The 2,211-nt window shown below is 48.4% G+C and overlaps 1 pseudogene; it reads right to left on the bottom strand.

Moving 5' to 3' along the window:
* Positions 1–949: 949 nt before the first annotated feature.
* On the bottom strand, positions 950–1,801 carry LOC146193421 (very long chain fatty acid elongase AAEL008004 pseudogene; annotated as a pseudogene).
* Between the last annotated feature and the right edge of the window lie 410 nt (positions 1,802–2,211).

Raw genomic sequence — 2,211 nt, 5'->3', positions numbered from 1 at the left:
GCGCTTCTCTGTGTTTTCGTGTTTTATGTGCCCTGTTTTAGATGGATCGCCACCAACTAGACCAAATTTCGACATTACAAAACAAACTACAAATAAAGAGTGCTACCAAAATAGGTTGCAACGCACACAGCAACAAATGACTTTCTATCTTTTCACGTAGAAGTGTCGAGCTAGTCGTACTACGTGCATTCTACTAGAAATATTCATGATTTTTGGAAACCACTGGCACCAAAATTACACATATCTCGATCTTCACCCCTTTATCTCCAATCCACCGAAATCCACTGAAAGCGATGGCCTAGTATAATCAACGGTAGTTTTGAGAACGACGCCAATTTACACTGATGCAGAATATTTCATTGCAATATTACTGGGGTGAACAACGAGCACACATTCGCTTTATTTCCGCAGGTATCTTCACTTGGCACACAATCAGCCTTCAGCCGCGTCCTTAGTTCGTCGCCGATATCCACAGCACCTCCTTCACACGCTTGCATAGGAGTAAACACGCAAGAGGGCAATGCCTACCTTGCGTTATAGGCAATCCACATCCGCAACCTCCTCTGCTGCTAATTTTCAAGAAGCAAGCAAACAAATATGCATGATGATGGCTCAGCCTGAAGAAAGGATTACGTTAGCCACTCCTCAATTGATCTATATGTCAAAAAAGATGTAAACAATCAGTCCTTTGGACATCCACGCACACATCGGGGATCAACTGGTGCTCAGATTTTTCCCAAACAGAAAATTTGGCATCACTCTGTTGGCTCGCCGTGTAAAAAGCACGTCACCATTGAAATGACTACTAACGTTATCAGCAGTCTAGATGTGGAGAGCACTACAAATGCACTCGCACCAGGTTCACGATCTTCAAGCTAAGTTCACAGATCTTCAACGAGGCAGTTGGCGGAGTCCTTGATCATATAACAACGATGAAAAGCACGAGCTCTCACTGAACCTTGCTCTTGAGGTCATCACTGTCCACATGTTGCTGGGCAGGGGCCTTCCTGTCCTTATAAGCCTGTGTGTAGAATCGAGCAAACATGATGAAGAAGAAGGCGGTTTCACAGAGCATAATGTAAATATGAACCCTAGGATAACCACAGTTCACGAACATGGGCACCATCATGTGCATGAAGACGCAGCTGAATTGGACCAGCTGGAGCTGGGTCAAGTAGCACTTCCACCAGAGATGCTTTTGGACGGCCGGTCCGAGCAGTGAGAGCAAGTAATACGTGTACATGATCACGTGCACGAAACAGTTCAAGATGAGGCCCAGGGCAACTTGGCCGTCAGGGCCGTAGCCAAGGCCATAGCAGCCGTTGTAGACGACCAGCATATGGTGAACGACATGAAGAAAAGAGACGTGCGAGTCTTTCTTACGAAGCACGAAGAACACGGTGTCCATGAAATCGGCGATCCTCACTAGAAGATACCACCAGAGCAGGTTCAGCATGCTCATTGTCTTCTCGTCGCGAGCTTCGTAATTGATGCCCTGGCAGATAAAACTGTAGCCGCCACCCATGTATGTCCTGGAGAGAAACGCCGCCATGAAGTACGTATTCAGCACCACCATGCAAGCGTTGTAGACGATGACAACTGGTTTGATACCGTCGTACGGCTTGCGATCCTTCATGAAGCGAGGCCCGCCTATTTTCACAACGTACACGTACACTGTAAACAGAAAGAGTAGAAATGCCTTATTTCCGGGCAACACCCACTCTGCAGTGCGGGGATCTCGTTCCAGTATGACCTCCTTCGCCAGTCTGTCGAGAAAGCTACGCACTGCCGAAGAGGTCATTTTCACTACTGTCGACGTTCCGCTTCTTTTATCGCGCGCACGTCGTTTCTATGCACAGTTGAACTAGCAAGAAGCCGTACACGACGGTAAGGGGCGGCCCGATATTTCGACTAGCACGGCTTCGAGCTGTTTCCAATATATTTATTGACTCGGCAGCTGCCCACAGAGGAGGTGAGACAGCGGTGAGACAGGCCCGATGGCGTGTGGGAAAGAGACCGACTCGCGTGGTGAGGTTCGAGAGGTCACCGGTGCCGTGACGAGATCCTGATAAGATAAGAATTTGCCTGCATTATTGCCTCTTACCCAATACGACTGCCGCCCGTCTAAAGTAAAGGGACTGTGTGACCTCCAAGCCAAGCCGGTTGTATCCTCTCTCGTGAGCGCCCGTTCGTTGATATGCAAAGGCGCGC

This window comes from Amblyomma maculatum, chromosome 4 (assembly GCF_055883805.1).
Source record: "Amblyomma maculatum isolate TAMU_Amacu chromosome 4, ASM5588380v1, whole genome shotgun sequence".
NCBI lineage: Eukaryota > Metazoa > Arthropoda > Arachnida > Ixodida > Ixodidae > Amblyomma > Amblyomma maculatum.
Note: the sequence above shows the minus strand (reverse complement) of the source record. Positions and strands in the feature narration are given on the sequence as shown.